This window comes from Sardina pilchardus, chromosome 23, assembly GCF_963854185.1.
Source record: "Sardina pilchardus chromosome 23, fSarPil1.1, whole genome shotgun sequence".
NCBI lineage: Eukaryota > Metazoa > Chordata > Actinopteri > Clupeiformes > Clupeidae > Sardina > Sardina pilchardus.
The window spans coordinates 5893309-5904151 of NC_085016.1; the positions used below are offsets into that span (position 1 = coordinate 5893309).

Sequence of the window (10843 nt, forward strand, 5' to 3'; positions counted from 1 at the left end):
GTACGCTTTTAGCGCTGTTGACGTCAGCAGCCCAAATGCATCCTCATTCCCTGGTTCACCTTCCAATCAGGGTTGTTCGATGTTGAACCCTCACTCCACCACCGTGAGGAAATCTGTCTTTAGCTCAGCTGTCCTCTGTCACGTGCAGCTAAACTCAAACTCAACATCTGCCCTTCTAGCGTATAGGCTAACAGCGCGGACCCCATCAGTGAAACCTTCAAGAAACTTGTAACTTGATTACTTCAGACTGATGTTGTCAGGAAGCTGATGGGGTTGTACCAACCATGCTGTCACTGGTCTGGCACCTTCAGTCAGGTCTTGCCCCCTGAGACAAGGAAACTACACCCGGCTATCAGCACACTGCAGGATCCATTCGCTGTGTTTTCCCGGCCTGTCCAGAGACAAAGACAACCATCAACACCAACTGGGAGTGCATAAGGCCTTTGTCCTTCCATATGCCCAGCACCAAACTGTGTTGTGTAGGGAAACAAGTACTTGTTTTGATAGCTTCACTCCCAAGTCATCACATAGACTATTTACACTTGGTGAGGACCCTTTGTCATTACTTTTCAATGCATTTGGATACCTCCTTAGTTTGAGTGTTAAGTGTTAATGTTCAGAATAGTCAGACAGGCAGAGTCATTGGTTATTCACAGGGAATTCAAACCAAATCATTCTCATAGCAAATCAACCTCATACCAGCAGCTATAGCATTCATATCACTGTCAAAATCATGGATTTTTCACCAGCAGTATCAAGTCCAGTTTAGCACATCATTCTCTAGTTACATAGCCGCTAAACACCACCTGTCTGTTTCGCAGCTCGACAGCAAAAAAACATTCATTCAGCAAATATAAAAAAATAAATAAATTGCAGTCAAGAACAAAAACACTGTCATGCCGGGAGCTTAGGCAGAGGCATAAGAGGAGAGAGTGAGTTGGCCAGCTGAGAGCGGGCACCATGTGGTTGGCATGACTAGGCCGTTGGAAATGGTGTAATGATTATGTTACCAAGGTAACGTGTGAGTGAGGCAAAAGCCAGGCATAGGATGTGTGTGATTATTTATTATGAGTTAGTTTTGTTTTAAATCAGATTGTTTGATATTCATTAGTTTGATTATTGTTATGCCTTGTCACATACCACACAGTTTGCAGAATCATTGTGTATCATAACATGTCATCAAAAAAAAAAGACTGCAGGCAGAGAAAGACATCATTTTGCTCAGTCAAATAAACTACACAATTCCGCTGGGCTCTTACTGTGCATACTGCTGGTATTCAGACTACTTTCCGATATCTGTTCACCTCTGGTCAGGAGACGGGAACGGCAATGGAGCTGACACCTCCTTAGTGTTTGGGCGGTCAGAAGGAGCCACAACCAGATGGTCACCTCTGGGCAAGAACAGCACTATTCAGCACACATCAACTCCGTTTGAGAGTCAGCCTACAACAAACCCCCCCCCCCAAAAAAAAAGAAATAAAGGGGTCAGCCCTGTTGCTTAGCAACAGTTGATGGCTGCTCACAAGGCATGTTCTCTGGGGGCACGCTGGTGAATGGCAACTTTCTCTCGGAGCGAGCGTGTCAACGGTGTGACTGAACAGAACATGCCTCGGCCTGCTTCAGCAAAGCCTCCTCCTCTCTGGTGGTCAGTGACATTGTCATGGATTTCTCAACCTAGAGGAGCACACAGCTATTGAAGAGCACTCTGGAGGTCAAGGGAGGAAAGAGGCTCGCTGACTAAACCCTGTTCCATAAACAGAGAACTTAGAAGTATGTACCGTACATCTTATGTCAACAGTAAAAGACAAGTGTTGGCCCACACAGCTCAGGCATTCGGTATACAAGTACAGGCGCAGTGCAAACCTTTCGTACTTTCATACCTATTTCAAGGCTGACAGAAAGATGGCAAACATGCCCACACACACACACACACACACACACACACACACACACACACAAACACACACGCAAAGGCCAAAGAAAGTGATATGGCCGATTACTCATTCTCATGAGCGGTATAAATTGTGAGAATGAGAATAAATAATGAGAAATGAAAATAAAAGAGCTGGTCTGCAAACCTTTTTTAACCTTTTAAAAAAATAAAAATAAAAAATGGTCTCATGGTCACAAATCAAATGCTGTATTACGCGTACAAAAACCTTTAATATGTGTTCCATATACAGTTCTTTATACAAATATTGAACGCAATATTTGACTCAGTGGTAAAAAGCAATTTGTCCGGTAGGCAGTTAACTCTCCCTCCATAGATCTAGTTGTAGAATGGGGTATTCCTTCAGCAATTCAACTGTTTGTTATTGATTCCTTCCCACATCAAGGACAAAGGTGCTCTTCTCCGCTCCTCCAGGGTTACTTTGTATGCTGCCGGAGAGAAGACTGCACAAAGTGACTTGCAGCGACAAGAAGAACACCGATGTATTTACCACAGCTTGGGTGGGCTGACGCAAACAAAATGTGGAAACATGTACCTTTGAACAGAAACAGCTCGGAGCAATTTTTTTGCGTCTGTGTATGCGTGCGTGTGTGTTTGTGTGTCTGTGTGTGTCTGTGCACATACACGTGTCAGAAATGCGAGCAGCAAGCGTAACCTCAGATTGCTTTTAAACTGTGCTGCCTCACTTCACAGGGCCTGCAACCGGTTTTCAAAATGCCATTACTCCCAAAAGCTGCCATCAAAGGCCTTGACGGGGTATTAAGACTGACAGGGGCTGACTCACTGTGCAGAGAAGCTGACAAGTTCACCCTTTCCGTGTGATTCTGCGACTCATGGCAGAGTGCCTGTGACATTTGATGAGAACGGCAAGGCCACGACCTCCATGACAAACTTGTTGCAGGCACAGAGGCAACACGGATCTGGAGAGATTTCACAGATTACCACGGTACTCAGTTTTGAATGCAAAATTGTCTAAATGCCACATGACACGACGGACCACCAAAGTCACCAAAACTTCTTTCCATCGAAATAGCAGGGGCTAAGTAGCAGAGGCTAGATCTCTAAAGGTTGTCCTTTTGGCCCAGACGCGCAGATTTCCTAGTTCAGAATTACATTATACCCATCATTTCCCAACTATTATCTGCAACTTATACTCTGATATATACTGTATATTGATTTAGCAAATTCTTTTTAGCCATGAGGTTAATACAATACTGGGGGCTTAATATGGTATCAATATGGTTTTGTCTCTTGTGACTTGCATAAAACACTGTCCTGGGGCTTAAGCACAATGCTGTGTTAATACACAAGAAAGAACTGAACTATACTACTGACAAAAACTGAATTTGCAGTGAACAAATGAGTTGACTCGTCATGCTGGCATTAATAATTTCCCCTCTTTATAGTCATGTGTTCATCTCCCAGTGCTGTTTATTATTGATACTGTGTGCTTGTATGTGTTGTGTGTAACATGGAAGGGAATCAGTGATTGCATCATGAAGCATTTTCTCCCCTTAAGCTCATGGGTTCTGGTCTGTTTCTGCCACAGCAAAGACAAAGACTTATGTGACTGGGCCCAAACATGACTGAATTAATCAGATGACGGGTCATCCCAAGCATAATTAGGACCAAGAGGCCTCGTTTCAGCATTTTTTCTTCTCCTCTGCAGGAAAAAACACTCTCATTCATCAATGTTTGCCTTCACGCACAACAACCATGAAACCGCATAAACAACACTCTTTGAGAAAACTAGGACAACGACACATACTGTTTGCTGGCCAGGCACTTGATTATCAGAGTAACCTTGTGGTTTTATTTCCTCTGTTGAAGAAGCGTACAGTATATGGCTTGAGTGCATTGTGACAAAAGAGTTGGTCAGAATGGAATAATCATTTTTCTTTTTTTCTTTAAACAAATGCAAGTCTATGAAATGCTAATCAGTCTATTTTGCATGGAAGCATAAATTTATTTTGAATGATTCTATTTCAAAAGCTGTATTTTTAAATTGGATTAGGCATTAACATTACATTTCCCATGCATGAAGCTTCTGAACATACCAGGTACTACCTGTACTCTGTGCATCGTAACGTTACTATGGAGAATTACACCTATGTACGTACTTGCCTTACGCACATAAGCTACTGGTACATGCATAATAAGACAGGCTTAAATGCTGTATCCTGTCCATGCATGCTAGACGGAATATTGAAATTGTCCAAATAAATGAATATTATTCTCTCTCTCTCTCTCTCTCTCTCTTCCCCAATCCCCCCCTGTTCTCTTTCTCTCTCATTAGAGGCATTATAAGCTCCATGGCGTGGGCTCTGGCTGCAGGCCGACCTTGCAGCTCTCATTACCGAGTGCGCTGGCGACTCTTTGGTTCCTCTGTGTTGGCGGGGAGGTAATGGGCATGACCACGGGACAGAGGGGCCTTCGCTGACGAGTGTTTACCATGGCGGGAAGCGCAGCGCAGTGTGTGCCGTATACTAGCATGCGGCCCATAATTAGTTAGCGCGGTCTGCCGCTAGCTTGCATTCCATTTTTTATGCGGGAAACTGTTTAACTGCTTTGCTGCTCCGTAGCCTAGCGCGCTCACACGAGTACCTTACGGGTAGGTTGCCATTTACATGTAATGTTTATTCATGCGGAAGACACCTTCATACGGTTGTGGCCTTGTTTGAACGAGGCATTACACAGTATGTGTTGTGAAAGAAAAGTCCATCTCTTTATAGATGACTTACAGATGAAAAAAACAAACATATATGGTACATTATATCCGGACAATTAAATACATTTTCTTGCTAATGTAATTTCAATCTAACCATTCCTGACAAGCATCTGTGGAATATGGGTGAAGATAAGTAAACGTTGTAAAGTAGAGTAGAAAGGTATGATGATTTATTTAAGATCTGACGCGTGTGTCTCATGTCTCTCCATTACACTCTTAACAACCCTCCTGTTTCATTACAACACGTCATCTGACTGATCACTTATCATGTCCTGCTATTTCAAGCACACAGACCTCTTCAGCAAAGTGCCTCCTTTTCAGAAGCTGTCTTTCAAAACCTCTGGGTTGGACTTCCTCTCTCTTTAATTCAGGGTCTTGCTCCAATTGCTTCACAGATCGTTCATGCTGACACCATTGGCCCTACTGATATTCTCTCTACAAAGGTAACGGAGTAATGAATATGCAGCGTAAATGAAAGCCATGGCCTCATATGGAGTTTTGTTTGTGCCAAAAAGTTCAAACAATACTTTTTCAAATTCAAACAAAAATCAATTAATCAAAATACCAAATACAAAATCTAAACAAAAAAAATAAAGTCGAAAAAAAAAATCTAAACTCGCAAACAAATTATTTGTGTAGTTGCAAAAAAAAACTGTTTGAATAACTTGTCTTTTGGTTTACAATAACAACAGTCATTTGCAGCGACATCATTCGTTTGTTTGCTCCTGGCTTTTTCAGTTTCGATTCTGGCTCTCGCGTTTGCGCTGCCTGTTTCTTTGCTTGCGATTCTGGCACAAACTTCACATGTGGGTGGGTGTCTGTGGGGTGCATTCCTATTGGCTGATGCGTTTTGACTGACAGCTTTACTATGGATTCAAGCGCAAGAGCTACCCACCTCCCCCCCAGGTAGTGGTGCAACGCTCTTTTTGGCCACTATGTACAGGTATATGCGATGTGGCGCTATTGAGCACAGTATGTCAACCGCCATATGAAGAAGAAGAAGATATTGACCACAGTAAGTAGTTCCGTGGAGCTAGCTACACCAAAGCCATCGATGGGCTACACGCGTTATGGACTCAAAACAATGGGTTTTCCTCACTACTCATTAACCCAAGGTAAGAAGTGTAATCTAATTTGTTATGGGTCTAATTTTCACGTTTATGTGGGATGTTATGGCGTAGTTGTTACAATACTGACGCTGGTTTTAAGGTATCAGATGGCTATCTTAGCATCGTAGGTTTGTCCACATACAAACGAGGCTTTTGATGAAATGTCGCACTACAGTAGCCTAAATTATGAATTCATACCATGTATTTATTTGTTCAGAAGTATATTGTTAATGTCCTCGCGTTATATACGCGTATGTGTCCGATTATGTCATGAAATATCGCTATGTTGTCAACGGTAGTCTAGCATAGTATGAGCGCGATGGTGCGATCTATCTGTGGTCAGTTCATCAATGGCCCTGGCGATCTCTGGAGGTCCACTCTTTGTGAACGTTTGGAGACCACAGACATAGTGTAACCTTAGTTAGAGTATTGGTTCATTTGCCTGAGAAAGACCCAAGGGTCGAAACGTTACTTTTTGTAAACATGGGAGCTCAAGCAGTGTTGCCAACGTTACCTTCTTCTGTTACATCTCCCCAGGAAATGTTATTAAGCACTGTGACCAGCTCTGTCTTTTGATTAGTACATGTAATTTGTCTTTTGCTTGTGCTTGTGTGTTTGTGCAGAACAACTCATCGTGATGGAGCACCTGTACTCCCTGATACAGCAGGATCTGAGGGGATTCCTCAGACAGGACGCAGATGTGGATTGACAACATCCTGCAGTTTAACTTTATTAGAATAAGTGTTGTTTTGAATAAAGAACAATAAAATTGTACTACTTACTACTTACTACATACTACTTACTGTATGTTAACCTGACTCACCACTTGAATTTCGTTCCACCTAGCTCCTCACATTCATCTGGAACTACTCCATTGGAAATGTATTTCAGAAGGCAGGGCCTTGTCAAAACACCTTTCATATGATTGGATAAACTAATTTATTGACATGCTACTACAACAGGGGTGGGCAAACTAAGGCCCAGGGGCCACATGCGGCCCTCTGCTCTGTTTCATGTGGCCCGCCATGAAGTCAAACACATAAAATTAAATGTGGCCTGTTGTTACATAAACCTGATATACATCCATCACACAGCATGGTTTCATAACTGATGTGCTATGTTTGTCAATGAAAACAAGAGAACAGGCCGCACTATGCATAAGCAATCACCATTTATTCACACAGACGCGTTTCGGCGCTCTGCCTTCCCAGTATGTTTGTCAATACCATCATCAAGCTGTACTTTTGGGAACTCTGACTGAATAAATACATTTTTTTGGAAGGTAACATCACTTTTTCATTGCTTAATTAATCATAGCATATAAGCTTACCATTCTTAACATCCAACTACTTGGTAACTTTCTAACGTAGCTTGGCATTTTCTGCCTCTCGGATGCGCGCGCAGCCAGTATAGTTGGTTAACGAGAAACCTATGTATATCAACAATAACAGCAATATCAACAGTCACAACAGTGTCCACGTCCACTGGGTGTGCAAGGGACCAGGCAGAGTCAGCTAGTCATGTGCGGAGCATAGCTGTGTTTTTTGGTTTGTAAAGGACACAGCAGGAGAAGGGTGAGCTGGGTTTGTGGCGGCTGGAAGTCTGCAGGTGTGCAACGGACCGGGCAGAGCCAGCCGGGTGTGTGAGGGAGAGAGCAGCGTCTGTTGGGAGTGTGAAAGCCACAGATTTCAGAGCCACCCTGAGGGGCTGGGCAAAGCCTGCTCTGTGTGTTAGAGACACAACAGGATCTGTTGGGTGTGTGAGGGATGGGGTACAGCGCATTGTGTATGTGAGGGACACAGCTAGATCCATCGGGTGTGTGAGGGATGGGGTACAGCGCATTGTGTATGTGAGGGACACAGCTAGGTCCATCGGGTGTGCGAGGGGTGGGGCAGGGCAGAGCCTGCAGGTACTGTGGAGCAGAGTCTCTCAGGTATGTGAGGCACACAATAGGATCCACCAGGTGTGTGAAAGACGCAGCGGACTCTGTCTGGTGTGTGGTGCTGTGCTGCAGATGGAGAAGAGGCCGTCAGCTGTGCTGTGTTGTGCTGCAGATGAAACAGGGACCGATGGTTGTGATGGCAATGAAGCAGAGGTTGACCAAAGACTGTGTGGTGTGTATGGGACAGAGAAGAGGTCGGTTGAACAGGTCAAACTGCAGGATGTTGTCAATCCACATCTGCGTCCTGTCTGAGGAATCCCCTCAGATCCTGCTGTATCAGGGAGTACAGGTGCTCCATCACGATGAGTTGTTCTGCACAAGCACACAAGCACAAGCAAAAGACATGAGACATGTACTAATCAAAAGACAGAGCTGGTCACAGTGCTTAATAACATTTCCTGGGGAGATGTAACAGAAGAAGGTAACGTTGGCAACACTGCTTGAGCTCCCATGTTTACAAAAAGTAACGTTTCGACCCTTGGGTCTTTCTCAGGCAAATGAACCAATACTCTAACTAAGGTTACACTATGTCTGTGGTCTCCAAACGTTCACAAAGAGTGGACCTCCAGAGATCGCCAGGGCCATTGATGAACTGACCACAGATAGATCGCACCATCGCGCTCATACTATGCTAGACTACCGTTGACAACATAGCGATATTTCATGACATAATCGGACACATACGCTTATATAACGCGAGGACATTAACAATATACTTCTGAACAAATAAATACATGGTATGAATTCATAATTTAGGCTACTGTAGTGCGACATTTCATCAAAAGCCTCGTTTGTATGTGGACAAACCTACGATGCTAAGATAGCCATCTGATACCTTAAAACCAGCGTCAGTATTGTAACAACTACGCCATAACATCCCACATAAACGTGAAAATTAGACCCATAACAAATTAGATTACACTTCTTACCTTGGGTTAATGAGTAGTGAGGAAAACCCATTGTTTTGAGTCCATAACGCGTGTAGCCCATCGATGGCTTTGGTGTAGCTAGCTCCACGGAACTACTTACTGTGGTCAATATCTTCTTCTTCTTCATATGGCGGTTGACATACTGTGCTCAATAGCGCCACATCGCATATACCTGTACATAGTGGCCAAAAAGAGCGTTGCACCACTACCTGGGGGGGAGGTGGGTAGCTCTTGCGCTTGAATCCATAGTAAAGCTGTCAGTCAAAACGCATCAGCCAATAGGAATGCACCCCACAGACACCCACCCACATGTGAAGTTTGTGCCAGAATCGCAAGCAAAGAAACAGGCAGCGCAAACGCGAGAGCCAGAATCGAAACTGAAAAAGCCAGGAGCAAACAAACGAATGATGTCGCTGCAAATGACTGTTGTTATTGTAAACCAAAAGACAAGTTATTCAAACAGTTTTTTTTGCAACTACACAAATAATTTGTTTGCGAGTTTAGATTTTTTTTTTCGACTTTATTTTTTTTGTTTAGATTTTGTATTTGGTATTTTGATTAATTGATTTTTGTTTGAATTTGAAAAAGTATTGTTTGAACTTTTTGGCACAAACAAAACTCCATAGCCTCAAGGCCTCATAATGGCAAACATTAAGCAAGTCTGTTTCGTTTCAACCACTGTCCTCAATGGGAGTTCAGCACGCAGCGACAGTTGTGCTTGAGCCTCAAAGAGACTCTTTGTGCTCCATAACCAACCCTCTTGACAATTTCTTGAATACGTTCTGTTAACTATGGAGTTTTGTTTGTGCCAAAAAGTTCAAACAATACTTTTTCAAATTCAAACAAAAATCAATTAATCAAAATACCAAATACAAAATCTAAACAAAAAAAATAAAGTCGAAAAAAAAAATCTAAACTCGCAAACAAATTATTTGTGTAGTTGCAAAAAAAAACTGTTTGAATAACTTGTCTTTTGGTTTACAATAACAACAGTCATTTGCAGCGACATCATTCGTTTGTTTGCTCCTGGCTTTTTCAGTTTCGATTCTGGCTCTCGCGTTTGCGCTGCCTGTTTCTTTGCTTGCGATTCTGGCACAAACTTCACATGTGGGTGGGTGTCTGTGGGGTGCATTCCTATTGGCTGATGCGTTTTGACTGACAGCTTTACTATGGATTCAAGCGCAAGAGCTACCCACCTCCCCCCCAGGTAGTGGTGCAACGCTCTTTTTGGCCACTATGTACAGGTATATGCGATGTGGCGCTATTGAGCACAGTATGTCAACCGCCATATGAAGAAGAAGAAGATATTGACCACAGTAAGTAGTTCCGTGGAGCTAGCTACACCAAAGCCATCGATGGGCTACACGCGTTATGGACTCAAAACAATGGGTTTTCCTCACTACTCATTAACCCAAGGTAAGAAGTGTAATCTAATTTGTTATGGGTCTAATTTTCACGTTTATGTGGGATGTTATGGCGTAGTTGTTACAATACTGACGCTGGTTTTAAGGTATCAGATGGCTATCTTAGCATCGTAGGTTTGTCCACATACAAACGAGGCTTTTGATGAAATGTCGCACTACAGTAGCCTAAATTATGAATTCATACCATGTATTTATTTGTTCAGAAGTATATTGTTAATGTCCTCGCGTTATATAAGCGTATGTGTCCGATTATGTCATGAAATATCGCTATGTTGTCAACGGTAGTCTAGCATAGTATGAGCGCGATGGTGCGATCTATCTGTGGTCAGTTCATCAATGGCCCTGGCGATCTCTGGAGGTCCACTCTTTGTGAACGTTTGGAGACCACAGACATAGTGTAACCTTAGTTAGAGTATTGGTTCATTTGCCTGAGAAAGACCCAAGGGTCGAAACGTTACTTTTTGTAAACATGGGAGCTCAAGCAGTGTTGCCAACGTTACCTTCTTCTGTTACATCTCCCCAGGAAATGTTATTAAGCACTGTGACCAGCTCTGTCTTTTGATTAGTACATGTCTCATGTCTTTTGCTTGTGCTTGTGTGCTTGTGCAGAACAACTCATCGTGATGGAGCACCTGTACTCCCTGATACAGCAGGATCTGAGGGGATTCCTCAGACAGGACGCAGATGTGGATTGACAACATCCTGCAGTTTAACTTTATTAGAATAAGTGTTGTTTTGAATAAAGAACAATAAAATTGTA

General features: G+C 43.0%; 2 long non-coding RNA genes across 2 annotated transcripts; both read left to right on the forward strand.

The window, feature by feature from the left end:
- The first annotated feature begins 5280 nt into the window (after window positions 1-5280).
- On the forward strand, window positions 5281-6562 carry LOC134070776 (uncharacterized). The gene is made up of 2 exons (XR_009936983.1): window positions 5281-5794; window positions 6412-6562. It is a non-coding gene; the product is annotated as an uncharacterized LOC134070776 (long non-coding RNA).
- Window positions 6563-9581: 3019 nt separating this feature from the next.
- Window positions 9582-10843, forward strand: LOC134070777 (uncharacterized). Its single transcript, XR_009936984.1, has 2 exons — window positions 9582-10075; window positions 10693-10843. It is a non-coding gene; the product is annotated as an uncharacterized LOC134070777 (long non-coding RNA).